At 39.6% G+C, this 6,000-nt stretch overlaps 1 long non-coding RNA gene across 1 annotated transcript in view; it reads left to right on the top strand.

Moving 5' to 3' along the window:
• LOC111270112 (uncharacterized) overlaps positions 1-6,000 on the top strand; it is a 39,738-nt gene that overhangs the window by 5,705 nt on the left and 28,033 nt on the right. The window contains exon 3 of the long non-coding RNA XR_002686139.2: positions 978-1,104. This is a non-coding gene — a long non-coding RNA (uncharacterized LOC111270112). The remainder of the gene's footprint in view (positions 1-977; positions 1,105-6,000) is intronic.

Here is a 6,000-nt window from a genome sequence, read left to right as displayed (position 1 = left end):
TATTTCTTAAGCTATAATAAATTGAGAACAAACTCTTCACGCTATCTTTGTAAAGTCTCTCTCAGAAAATAGCGTCCTTTTTTACTTGTCTGTCTCCGAAGCGCTTAGTATGTGAGAATCCTCTGCGTCCTCGCTCAATAACATGGGGATGAAAATTATCATCAACCAGTAGGGTTGGTGCTGAAAACTTCAAGGTACATGGCTGGCCTAGCCATAGCATTGTAATCTTTTTGCCGTAACAATTCGTGCTAACATCTAATCTTATTACCAGGAGGCAGTAGTTGTCAAAAGAAGGGGGTTTTTTTCCAGACAACATCTTTTGGCGGATCATAACGCTCGGAACGCCCTTGCAAGCGCCACGTCTAGGGCACTCGCAGAATGCAAACGAATGCCGTATGCATAATAGGTATATAATTATCTCTATTTTTTTTAACTGTCTAATTTATCTGTGTCATGGGCATTATTTCGTCAGCCGTGTAACCGAACGACGGGTAGCGACTATAGAGAGTTTCGGACGTTCACGTCGCAAATTCTATAGCAAAGATTGAAACGTACATATCGATGGCGAAGACGCTGCGAATCGTGTAAAAAAAAAATTGACCTGTTCAGTGGAAATCGGTCTACGAAGTGTGATAGTAATTCACGATCAGTTCCTCGGTAAGCACGCGAGCCACAAACACTACACCGGATGTGGATACTGATTGATAAAGCACAGCAAATAGTTAGTGAAGCATATCGTCAAACTGGCGGAAAAGCGTGAGCCTAATTTGTTCCGTACCTTGACAATGCTGTGGCAATTTCTTTCTACTATCAGCTAAACCAACAACTACTTTCCCTCAATTGCGACATATAAACAAACATGCCTGTGTATATAGACAAGTATATTCTTAACTGTGGGAGTTCACCTGTTTTTAGGTAGGTAGTGCGATATGGCTTAGATTAGTTTAGTGCTTGTGTCGTTTATCGAACCTTTCCAGGAGAATGCGTATGTACCGAAACTCACAGGCTGCTACCGAGCTTGGAACAATTTCGAAAAATTAGGGAGGGAGCTCAGTGGCAAAACGCTGTCAATAGCGGGAACCTCGTCTGGATATTGCATGGAAGGTATAACAATTGCTGCCGAGATAGCGTCCTACAAGCAAATCAATGCGATAAATTTACGTCGAATGAAAATCTGATGCATGGGGTGAAAAAAATTCTTTATACATTTGAGTATATTCCCATGACGATTGGTGCGATAACAAATTGTGAGTACGAGTAATAATAGTGGGGGGAGCAGGATGTGTCTACAGACTTTTTTGCAACTGTTAACTTAGATAGCATCAATTTACGCTCGCAGACTAACTCATTAAACAACTATATAGGTTCAATACAATGCAAAATAATTATATTAATAAGGTCAACTTTCTACCAATCCTTTCTTTGTTTCTAGTAATCGTATTACGCGAGATTCGACCCTAAAGCGAACAGTATGGAACATATCACTGAATCAATGGAAACAGCATGATCTAGCCTTTTTTAATCGCTCTAATACATTTTATTGCATATACTTTAGAGTGTAACAATGTTCTACTTCACGACATGAATTATTTGCTTTCTTCAACATCTTGAAATACGCACATCTGCTTGTACGTCAGCGAATAGAAAAGTCAGGTATGAACCTACTAATTATTAGAGTTACAAAAACTACATATTTTTAAAATACCTCTTTATTTTTGAAACTGTATCAATATGAACATTTTGGTGGAATTAAAATTATCTGGCCGGAATGGATAGCAATGCACTTTCATCTTTGAAATTAGCGGCGTTTCCAGCTCTCTGCTGGATTGTGTTTCCAGTTTTAGCCTTTGCGGTCCTTTTTTCTGAGCCTGTGAAGTTCGAACTTTGTAACGAGGAACGCTTCAGAGGAACGACGCATTTTTCGTCTCTCATTATCTTTTTAATAAAATCGTTCACTTTATGGGAACTTTCATCGAATTGGTATCAAACACTAACATTATTCATTCTTGCGGGTAAACATCAATGACTGACTATAAATTCATATGCACAAGCCCATCGTCATGCAAGATATTGAAGACTGATTATCAGAAGACAAGCTAAACAGCACTATTCATGAAGCAAAGTTTCTTCAACTTCAGTACAGGAGAAAACTAAGTATCCACATCTTTTCAACTTTTTTTAGTCGCTAGGCTCCGCGTTCAAAGTTCTAACATAGATAATCATCCAAACTTTTGAAATTTACCTGAAAATAGCTGCGAGAGTTCAAACTTACGCGTTTGCAAAGAAATAATTGTTTCATTAAAAATACTTTTCGCCAGCTATTCTATTTCATTAATTCGCTCCCAAGGAACAAGTGTTGAGTTTACTCGTCTACGCTATGGTTGCATTATTTTCTTTCCGTGCTATAATCATCTGATTTTCCCCGACCTGTCGTTAAAACGGCAGTACTCGATGGTCTTTGCAGACGCTACTCTTCCGGTCAAGAGTAAAGATAATATGAATGGTAACTGGGAGCAATTTTCATTTAAAACCAGCTGTAAATGACGTGCCCCCTGATTCGTTTCGTTCCTATGAAGGCAAAATTATAACTGTTCCATGTGTAGCGCTTCATCAAAGCAAAGGCCTGACACTTGAAAAATTAGCTGAAAAAAGTACAATAACAAATTTTTTGCGACCGTACCTAATCGACAATGTTTTATAGTTTACTAAATAATATTCGTGTTGAACCTAGCGCCCGATGATATCTGATTGTGCCATCTCCTCAATGACAACACTCTGGATCGTATGTTTTACATGTCGCTCTGCCGTCAAAAAGAGGATGGCTTAACTGAAATCCGTTCTTCTAATAAAATTACTTTATTGCATTTTTGCAGATGAAACTTTTTATTTAACTTTTGCTCTCGGAACTTCCACGTACAGCCAAGATACAATCGTATTAAGTGTTAGTCCCAACCATACATTCACATAGGATACGACTAGACAATTGGATGTTATTATTATATATTTTAGTGAGTAATGTGTTGACTATCTGGGAGCTGCAAGGGCGTAAAATCAAAGTTGGGTAACGGAGTGACAAACGCTGATGACTTCGGCATACCGATTTTCGGCATAATATTGCAACACATTGAAAACGATCCTAATCATACACTTCTTTTCACTGTAGTAATATGCAGCTACGCAAATAGTAAACTTGTTGATTCACGTAAACGCACTTGCCATTTGTCGTGATTAAACTTGCAAGGCTTTCCTTACGTACCTTTTACCACGTAAACACCAATATACACAGGCACCTTTCAAACGTAATCAGCCGTATCGAGCCATCGTCGAGAAAAAGGCAGTCTCGTTCATTGCCAAACGAACCGAGCGCTCCATAAGCCTATTCGTAGTTTTTTTCACCATTACATTGCTCATGTAGCTCACCAGTAGCAATGAATCTCAGTTAATCTTTGTGAGCCAGCACGATACGGCATATCACACATGCCACATTTCTGCCTCTGCCGCTGCCGCCTTGTGGTCCTACTCGTTGCCGAACCTCTATGGGTCGCCATTTGCGGCCTGGCACCGAGCCTTCCTGCTCTTTGCGTTCCCTGTAACATTCAGTAACTGTTTCGTCTAAGCGGCGTCGCTATTTGTCTCCTTTCTGATCGACACCTAATTAGGGTCATGGCTGGACAAACAGGCATAAGTTAGCGTACAGCTAGGTGTAGTATTACTGGAGCTGCAGTAATAAAGGCAGCCTCCAGGACTCGGTGCACATATACACTATATCAATGAGATTGTTCCGTCAATTTTGTCGATTCGTACGTGAGCATCACACGAATATAGTCCGACAAGGACCAGTTTGGCCTGATTAGGCTTAGTTGCCAGATCAACAGTTGCTACTGCCCACCGCATCCGTCTGTATGGAGCCCAGTGTCACCGTTTGTTCTCGTACAAAATGGCACCTGCTACTAAAGAAACTGGCGTATAATGTTTTGTTTGATGCTTCTACGTTACTACGTTGTGTGGCTTCATTGGGCGATGACTGAAGTGACAGGCTGAATCGTTAATTGATAGCGTCTGCTTTTTTTCTTTTGCTTTGCAACAAATACGTATCTAGAAAAGAATAGATCGTAATTATTATGGCAACGAATCCCTCGCCGTATCTGTGTTAGGACTTACTGACCAGGTCTACCATTTCGTTCTGCTGCTAGCGGCTGGCTATTTTATACAGTTTGCTGTATGTCATAATTTCCATTGTCCATATACATATGTATATGTATTCTATCGATGGTAACTAGTTGACGGGGGATGTAACATTCTCAGTGAAAAGGTTACACACCTTTATGCTTAGCCGGAAAGCATTGGAAATAGCAGATCCTTTGCCTTGGTCCGTATCATTAGAAGAACGAAAATATAATACGATAAGTTTCTAGTGTCCCTAGAAGGAAACTCGAAGGGGGTTATCTATTATGCGCGTTAGTTTGTTATTCATGACAGAAACTTATCTACTCTACGCAAAATTCTTGTTTGACTTCTAAGCTGCGCCGGAACGAATTAGCCCGCGAAAATCTCCACTGGAATAACGTTATTCGGTGTAATTCAGGCGCATATACTGATGCCATATATTGCAAAGAACCGGTAGCGTGTTACGCTTAATGACACTACGTACGCGAGTTGCCCTACTTCGTGAAAGAACAAGTACTTTTGCGTTGAAGCCATGGGCTGGGCTTTTAGTAGTTTGCCGTGCTAAAATGAAGTCATCTGAAGTCACGGCAACTTAATGCGTATGCTGGTATGCATACAGCTGATTATTAAATAGCCGTTACACTTTCAATAATGGAGAATAGTAAGTAGAAGTTAATTACTCTATAATTTGTTAGATATATTCAACATACGCCGGCACGTGATACGCAAACTTCTTTTTTTACTACAATGATGACTGTAGTCATCTTTCCTTGGGATAAATCTAGCAACTGTGAAAAAAATTTAGCTTATTTTAGGTAAGTAATTAAACCTAACAAATATATATTCGAGAGAAAAGTAATGTTCTCTGTTTCCGGATATCTTCCAAATAATCAAATATCCTATAAAACAAGCTCTTTCGACTTCAGTTCTCACTCGCCTAGGTCATTTTCGGATTGGTACAACGAATAATATTGCTTAACTTCTGCATGAACAGGCCGTCATATAACGAGCACCCACGAGAAGGCGCAACAAATAGTGATTTGATTTAGGGCACTCTTTTCATTAAGGGAAGATGGCAGCCTCTTTCTAAATGAAGATGTGATACAATTCATATATAGCTTTTTCCTTACATTTCAATCAATCGATCAGGACAGCTCTATTTTATATTTAATTAATAATAAATAAAAAATATATACATAGTATACCTTTCACTTTGGCTATGTAGCACCATTCTATAGTATCAACAAAATGGTGTGGGTGTACGAGAGGAGCGGGGCGACTACCTATCATAACCATTGTGGTATTAAACAGTCTCCGGCAACCGGCACGTCAGTTCAGCATAAAGAATACCGGCGGGATAGGTTTGCGTGTTAGATCTTCTTGCCGCAAAATATAGAGTGCAATCTAAGCAGATAAATATGTGCATACATTCGGTCAGCCAATGCTATACGTAATTCTTGTCTAACAAAATAAGCATAGGGCCTAGTTTTTCTTACCTAGTTTAACCTTCGGTGAGTCGGTCGACCTATAAAGAAGACGAACTTTGTATTTCGACCAGAAAGCCTAACGGAAACCGGTCTGTCCTGTAGCTATACTGCATGTGGCAATAGTCATATTTTCAGTTTTTGGACTATGCTCGCTTTATACTATATCCGAGTCAGGTATATAAGGGCGATTTTTTTTATTTGCCTTCAAGAATCCTTCTGTGTGTCTGTGTCCGCCTATAAAAAAACTAAGTCGGTCTGTGTTTATATGCGGAGTCTCCATGTTTAACAGACGGGGGCGTCCTGCATGTATTAAGGAATAAAAAAGTTCGTTTCGACTCTTAAAATA

This window comes from Varroa jacobsoni, unplaced genomic scaffold (genome assembly GCF_002532875.2).
Source record: "Varroa jacobsoni isolate VJ856 unplaced genomic scaffold, vjacob_1.0 scaffold_1445, whole genome shotgun sequence".
NCBI lineage: Eukaryota > Metazoa > Arthropoda > Arachnida > Mesostigmata > Varroidae > Varroa > Varroa jacobsoni.
Note: the sequence above shows the minus strand (reverse complement) of the source record. Positions and strands in the feature narration are given on the sequence as shown.